The sequence below is a fragment of the Gadus macrocephalus genome, chromosome 12 (genome assembly GCF_031168955.1).
Source record: "Gadus macrocephalus chromosome 12, ASM3116895v1".
In the NCBI taxonomy this organism is placed as follows: domain Eukaryota; kingdom Metazoa; phylum Chordata; class Actinopteri; order Gadiformes; family Gadidae; genus Gadus; species Gadus macrocephalus.
In genome coordinates, this window is record NC_082393.1 from 18,242,050 (window position 1) to 18,250,416 (window position 8,367).

The following is an 8,367-nucleotide window of genomic DNA, read 5'->3' on the forward strand; positions in this document are numbered from 1 at the left end:
CGGATATAGACGAAAGGAAATCAATGCCTATCAACGGTGATGCCGTCACGTTATGCAACTATTGTCTATTGATTTGTTTGACAGATTCACCATTAAACGTGTTTCGAATGAAATTTCTAGCGAGAAATTTACTTTTTCCTTGAATAATCTTCAGTTTATGTGATTGTGATTGGGTATGATCTTTACCCAGATAGCAAAATGACGTTGAATCAACGTTGAAATATGATCAGGCACTGATGTTGAAAAGACGTTGAAGCCCGACATTGTTTCGATGTTGAAAGCGCTCGTTACGTCCGACATCGAATCAACGTCGGATTTTCAACCATAACTGACGGAGATTCAACCATCATTCAACCATAATCTAAACACCGAAGAAGTAAAAGCTGCTCACGTTTTGAACTACACACTTTTTCCATCTAGATTCCACTTGGGTTTTGGATTGTCGGTGCCGTTAAAGTAGCATTTATAATAGTTTACTAGTTTAACGGCACCGACAATCCAAATCCCAAGTGGAATCTAGATGGAAATAGTATGTAGTTCAAAACGTGAGCAGCTTTTACTTCTTCGCCACCTACAGAGTTTGTTGTACGATCATTAAAAAAAACCATGTTATTTCCCATATTTGATCAATGGAACCAGGAGCCTCGGAGGCGGGATTTATTCTTCAGAGGTCTATTCTGGGTACTGATTCTACCTTCAAAAAATAAAAACACTGGTCAAGGCTGCATTAGATGGCAATATGGAACAATATAAAGAGAGGAATCTGTTGATCCATACACCATCTTAACATCCAATGGTTTGAAGTAGACCAACTCTTCAACATCAACCACCTTAACTGCCTGGAATGGCTTTAAAACAATTTTAAATGCGTGGTAATGCTCATCGAAACAAACCGTTTCTACACCTGAGCCAGTTAGTGTTACTTGCTCATCCTTCACAATAACAGTCCGGATCTGACAAAATACTGGCATCTCATCAGCTACCTCAACGCACACCAATAGACCAGGTCGATATTCAGTGCCATTGCGTTTTACCCATTTCACTGTCATAACATTAGTAGATAGTGCAGTGTTAAGTTTTGCAGCAATTTCAGGGCCTTCCTTCAATTTGTTTAGCTGCAACATAGTCAATCTACACTGGTTGATAGATTCCAAATTCAAGGCCATGTATCTTTGATGTTTTTATGCCAACGTCTTAGTGATATTTTTGAAACTCTTAAGCTGGGTCTTGAAAAAGTTATGTTTTGCCTCGTAACGCATACACCAAGTGTGCAAAATTGGTCCAATTTCCCTTATACATCGATGATAGTGCGTCATGAAATGATGCTTAGGTAGGAGGTTTTCAGAAGGAAATACATGCTTAAAAAGCCGATGATGCAACAATAATGTGTTTCAGGAAGATGGTCATACCATATGCTTGTGTATCTTTGCTTGTGTGACTGTGTCGGAAGGGGCAAGATGGCGCCAGTGTGTTTGTCGGACTGCCGTCAGCTCCTACCTGTCCGGTCGGTGTCCTATCTGTGTTATCTGTTTGTGTTCTCTCTACTGTTTCTTTGGCGTTACTCCGATGCAGCATTATGGACTTATGATCGCCAAACATTGATGCGCATCAAAAGCGCTCAGGAGTCTCAAACTCTTGAGTGTCCTCCTGCTCCACACAACAGACGTCATCCCAGATTCATCCACCCTTCATCCACCCTTCAACAGACGTCATCCCAGATTCATCCACCCTTCTGCGGATTGTATCCACCAGCTTCCCTGTTGCGCTGGCTACCGTAAGAAACGGCGTAGGAACAGGGGAAATCGCGGCGGCATCCGGGTGAGAATCAGGAGAGAAATGAGTTTCTCCCCCGCGCAGCCACGGACTCGCCAGCTCTCCACTGTCTATGCAGGACACAGTGACCTCTACCTGGCCCGGCGTTCGTGGGATCCCAGGTACTCCTGCCATCTGTCCGTCGCTCCATACCGGACGCAGATCCCCGCCAGTCCGGCCCGACCAAGACTGCGCATCCGAAGCGGCGGAGTGAACCTCCAAAACATCCGACCTCTGGAACTCACTCGCTGTCAACTGGTTTCTGTGTTTTCTGCGAAAGCGGCCCTGATTAACTGCAGGTCTGTGTCAAATAAGACGTTCATCCTCAACGACTTTTTCACGGGTCATGATCTGGATTTACTGTTTTTGACTGAGACTTGGATTGCCTCTGGACCCGGTGAGTTATCTGCTTTTGGTGAACTCTGTCCAGAAAACTGTTCCGTCATTAGCACCCCGAGATGCGTTGGAAGAGGTGGCGGAGTAGCTTTGGTATTTAAAAATCGTTTAAAGATTCGGACACTGTCTACTGGGAATTACTCTAGCTTTGAGCTACAGTGCGTAAAAATAGAATCCACTACAACTCCGTTGGTCTGCGCATTGGTTTACAGGCCTCCCAAGCCAGATAAAGACTTTATTAGCGATTTTTCTGACTTTCTGTCGCAATTTGTACCATTACATGACCGTCTGCTGATATTGGGTGATTTCAATATCCATGTCTGTTGTCCAGGCAGACCCATGGTCAGCGAATTCTGCCACGTCCTGGATTCCTTCAGTCTTCTCCAGCACATAGACAAGGCTACTCATGTACTCGGACATACTCTTGATCTTATTCTCTCCTATGGGATTTTTATTGACAAATTAAACATCGAGGACGCATCGTTCTCTGATCACATGCCTATTGTGTTTGATATCACTCTATCTAACCCCATGTGTACAGTTAAAACCCCAGGCCGTTTTTCCCGTTATATTAACTCCCACACTGCAATCCAGTTCTCTGAAATGTTCAAAAAAACTGCATTCTCAACTGCTGATCGGCTTCCCTCCAACCCAGATGAATTGATTTCCCTCTTTCATTCCTCTTGCTCAGACATCTTAAACTCTGTAGCCCCCCTTAAATACAGGCGGCCTAAATTGACATCCCAACAGTGGTTGGATGAACCCACCCGCTCTTTTAGACAGGCCTGTCGGAAAGCTGAACGAAGATGGAAGAAAGACCATCTTACTGTTTCTTTTGACATTTTTAAAAATGCACTGGTGACTTATCAGGCAGCAGCCAAAAAAGCCAGAACCAAACATTTCTCTGATATTATAAATAAAAATTCCCATAGACCCCAAATTCTGTTTGGTACCATAAACTCCATTATCAACCCCCATGTATCCCCAGATGCTGACGCATCCACTGACATCTGTGAAAAATTCTTACAATTTTTCACTGAGAAAATTGAAAACATCAGATCCCAGTTTAACCCCTCCCCATCTGACATTACGCCTGGCTGTTCAGGTGCTACAGTCATTTTTAACACATTCAAACAAGTTTCTTTAGAGGAGCTTAGGGAGATAGTCTCACATATGAAACCCACATCTTCCCCTCATGATGTTGTCCCCTCCCATATCATTAAGGACACTTTTGATACAGTTGGCCCAAGTATTCAAAACATCATTAACTCCTGCCTAGCTTCTGGCACAGTCCCTTCATGTTTTAAGCATGCTGTCGTCCAGCCTCTGCTTAAAATACACAACCTGGATGCTAAGTGTCTAAAAAATTATCGCCCGATTTCTAAGCTTCCTTTTATTTCTAAAGTGATGGAAAAAGTTGTCCTGTCACAACTGCAACCTTTTTTAGATTTAAATGAAATATCAGAACCTCTTCAGTCAGGCTTTAAAACTCTCCATAGCACTGAAACGGCTTTGTTAAAGGTGACAAATGATCTGTTACTCACATTAGATTCTGGTGAAAATGCTATCCTGGTTTTATTAGACCTTAGTGCGGCCTTTGATACTGTGGATCATAACACTCTTCTGACCCGCCTTGAACAGTGGGTTGGTATTAAAGGCACAGCCCTCGATTGGTTCAGCTCCTATCTGAAACATAGGACTTTCTCAGTATCCATCAGTCAGTTCTTTTCATCCACTGCTCCTGTCTCCTATGGGGTCCCACAAGGGTCCATCCTTCGACCAGTCCTTTTCGGCCTGTACATGCTCCCGCTAGGGAACATTATCAGGAAACATAACATCTCATTCCACCTCTACGCAGACGACTCTCAGCTGTATTTTCCACTGAAGTCTAAGGACTCTTTACAACCTCTCCTGGACTGTCTGGAGGATATTAAAGGCTGGATGGCAACTAACTTCCTTCAGTTAAACAGCAATAAGACAGAAGTCATGATCTTTGGCCCTCCCAGATCAAAACACACTCTTGTCAGCAACCTAGATAACCTTGAACCTTTTGTCAAGTCCCATGCTAGAAACCTTGGTGTCATCCTTGATTCAGAGCTTTGTCTTGACAAGCAAATTTGTGCTGCCGTCAAAAACTGTTTTTACCAGTTACGCGTAATTGCCAAAATCAAACCTTTCCTGTCTCCTAAAGACCTTGAAAAAATCATCCATGCCTTCATTACATCACGGCTGGACTATTGTAATTCCTTATACATAGGCCTACCCCAGTCCCTACTAAACCGCCTTCAGATGGCCCAAAATGCAGCTGCAAGACTGCTGACGGGCACTAAAAAACATGACCACATCACACCAGTTCTTGCCTCCTTGCATTGGCTTCCTGTTAATTTTAGAATTCAGTTCAAGGTTTTACTGATTGTTTTAAAGCTCTTAATGGACAGGCCCCTAGTTACATTTCTGACCTTATCCATCCACACCAAGCCCCCAGGTCCCTCAGATCATCTGGCAATGCTCTCCTCCATGTGCCTCGGTCAAGGCTCAAGCGAAAAGGTGACAGAGCCTTTGCAGTTGCAGCGCCACGGCTGTGGAACCAATTGCCCCTGGACATTAAAAAAGCTCCGTCCATCTTTGTTTTTAAGTCTAGGCTCAAAACTCACCTTTTCACTCTATCCTTCCCAGCTTCCTAACCCTCCGGCTGTTGCTCCATCTGTAACTCTGTATATGTCTCTTGTTGTCATTGCCGTCTCTGTTCCTGTTGTCATTGTTTCTGTTGATCTGTCTGCCTACTGTTGCTCGTCTCATATTGTAATTATTTGTTTACTTATTTTTATTTTACTTTATTTTATTTTATTTATATCACTATTATGTACAGCACTTTGGTCAGTGAAAGCTGTGTGAAATGTGCTTTATAAATAAATTTTACTTACTTACTTACTTACTATATGTAACAACAGGAGAAAATGCAATATCCATAATCTGCAGAAGCAACATTAAAAGATGCCAGCACTCATCATCTCTCTGCACTAGATCGCCAAATATCAATGGCATGTTACGCAACAAACACCAGGACTGTATGGCATTAAGACCCAAATCGTTGCTTCCATCAAATAACTTCACTGCAGGGGGACGATTTCTCCTTTCAGAGTAGCCATAGTTAAAAGACTCTATTCTACGTGCCATCTCTCTTGCAGTTATAAAGTTCACCTGAACATACTCCAATACAAGTTTAAGCTCGTACTGTCCTACTCCTTCTAAAACGTCATGCATGATATCTACAGAATAATTTTCGACTGTGTGGAAATATTGCAGAGAGTTCAATAAACATGAACGCTTGACACCATAAACATGAGGTAGCTGTGGATTTGTTTGTGCAGTATAGCAATGTTCTTCATGCATGTCTTTTGTTCGGAATATCACACTTTCTTCATCTTCGCAAAACACAGTTTGAAAATGACTTTTTTCTAAGACACAAAAGCGACAGCAATTCCTTGCACTGAATGATTCTACTAACCCAAACAAGCCATGAATACCAAGATTATCCCCGGTGACTTGCACAATGCTGCCATGTACAGGACTTTTTAAAGTGGGAACTTTAATCCCATCAGTTTCAAGCACTTTTAGGTCACTGACGATGGGCTGAAGTATGGTGTCAAACCCGTATGTTTTAATGTCCTGGGCATGAAAAAGTGCACACAAATGTATATTCACCAAAGAAGAATTTACCTTTGGGGGAAAATTTCTCAGTGTAAAATATATAGCCCCCAATTTATGTATACCTTTTTTAGATCCCAATGGGTTAGCGGTCTCAAAGTCATCATAAAATAATTGAATTTGCAATGCACAACTTTCATTTGAAAAAAGAGGATGTCTCTTCATATACAACCCATCTTTTACATCAAAATATACATTATCCTTGGGAGTATGGCTAGATGTCAACATATCCCTGAGGTTTGGATTTTCCAGAATAGACTGCAATGTTTGCAGAATTGGAACATAGGCAAATTTGTCTGTTACAACGACTTGATCATATGTTCCAGTAGATTGGTTTCTTCTATTTTCAAATCTGACACCAAGTACTTTTTCAACAGGTTGAACAGTTTTCCATTTTTTCCTCAAAAAATACGTTTCGTTTTGATTCTGTATTCAGTGAGGTAAAAGGATTTTCAAGTTTTTCAAACAGTTCTACTTTTTCTTTAGAACCAGTATCCTGAGAAGCTAAGCATTTCAAAGCTGCATCTTTGGCTTGACTCTGCACTTCGAGTACTACCTCTTCCAAATTTGACACTAAAGTATTTAAAGTAGACTGGCCTACACCAGAAACCTGAAGATGTGCAATAGCAGAGGCACACATATCATGAATACTCACGTTGGATACTGGCACGACTTGAGAGCCACTAGCTGATACATCATCACTGTAAACAATATCATCCATTTCAACTTCAGGCTCAATTTCCTTAGCATGTTTTGAGTTTAAGTGTTTTCTGAAACCAGAAAAGGTTCCAAAAACATGACAACATCTTACTTGAGCGCATTTTAAGCGCAGGGACTTTCCTGAACATAAACCATGAATCAATCTTATATGCCTGATCAGCATGATGACACTCACAAAATGTGTCCGGCAAACAAAACAAATCATCCCCATTCTGAGTTAATTTATACACAAACTACTGTAGCAGTCTAGCGCGAATCTCTGCGACACGAGGGCTCTCCCGGACTTTGCCTACGTCTATGTTGAACACAGTGGTCTGTACAAAGGTGTACATGTTTTGGAGCATCTGATTGTACATGATACCAAACACAAAGTGTGTCTTAAAGAGTTTGTCGAAAGCTCCAAGAGAACTGGTTGACCTGCATGGTATGGCCTGCTTGTCAATCACGATGAAGAACTCATGGATGGTGGCCCTATTCATCCCAATGGCAAGAAGATAGGGCTGAGTGGAGCTGGTGATGGCATCAACGTGTTCCTGGACGCTCGTTCCACTCTGATAAAAGATGGGAGTAAAGTTAAACATAGATCAGAATAAAATGCTTTAATCTGGTTCAAGACCGTAATTATTATTAAAGGTATACAATTACGTTTTATATACATCTCATATATTTTGAGAGTTTGAAATGTTAAGTTTTAAGTGGCATAATAGATGATTTATAGGTTGTTTATCTATGTCCATCAATTTAACATCACAGATGTTGGAAAAACACAAGGGCTGCACAGCTCTGATGACTATAGTCCGACAGAAGCTTTTGATTGAGACATTTTAAGTATAATTATACCAGATGTGCCATATTTTTCTTTTCAAGGCCTTGAAAACTTCATTAATTGTCATTACTTAAAAAATGACAATTTCAAAAAAAATAAAACAAAAACATCTCTTGACATTCCGATAACCAACAATACACACCTTCATGAACACAACCAGAGCCCTGTTTCAGGTAGCTGGTTTTGAGACAACCCCGAGTTTGTTCGCTCTGAGTTAATGGAATCTCTGGGTTTTCCGTTTCAGGTAGCAGGTTCAGCGCAACCGAGAGTTAGTTGCTGCGGCAACATACGCCGTGGGTCTAACCTGCTCGGGAGGTGGTTAGACCTACTCTGAGTTTGTTGTTTATAAGGCTGAAGGCAGCTCTCCGACAGAAGGAAGTGTTAGAAATGGCATGTCCTTTTCTACGAGAGCCTGCGGACGTAGAGGCTGCGATCCTCAGAGAGAATCTCTGTGAGGAACGATTATTAAGACCCGGCTGGATATACTTTCTTTTCCTGATAATTTTCTTCACGAGCACTATCGTTTTTCAGCGCAATCTATCATTTATTTAGACCACCTTCTCAGCCCCCATGTTAACTCTCAAACGCACCGGGGGCATGCTTTAAGTAAAAAAATTTTTTTAACGCATTTGCAGAATGATCCGCCCCGTGCATCCCACCCGCTCTGTACTACAGTCACTTTAACATTGTGGCTTTCTCATGATCAGAATAGCTGACTAACCACGGACGCATATTAAGAAACGCATATTAAGAATGCAAGGCAGAAAATACCCTGGTACTGCTTTTAACCAGATGCTTCTTCTCTACATGCACATGCTCAGCATAATCGTCTGCATTGTTCACTGGAGTAAAACCCTTTGAGTAAACTGTTCAACAAAATAACTTGTCCCACCACAGCCCGTGTT